Here is a 238-nt window from a genome sequence, read left to right as displayed (position 1 = left end):
CTTGGCCCAAACGGGGCGACTTCTTCGGCGGCCGCAACGAAAGTTGTCGCAACCAGTTTTCAGTCTTCTGATGCCTAATATTTGCCCACTCTACACGCGCCGAAGAAATGAAACAGATGATGTGTAGAATAATATTTGGAGTAATTGTTTCAAAAGAGTATGAGTTCTAAATCGCTTAGTTTATTTAAGATTGGAAGTCTTAATTTTCAGCGTTTGGCATGCTTAATATTATATGTGT

This window comes from Drosophila melanogaster, chromosome X, assembly GCF_000001215.4.
Source record: "Drosophila melanogaster chromosome X".
NCBI classification, from domain to species: Eukaryota; Metazoa; Arthropoda; class Insecta; order Diptera; family Drosophilidae; genus Drosophila; species Drosophila melanogaster.
Note: the sequence above shows the minus strand (reverse complement) of the source record.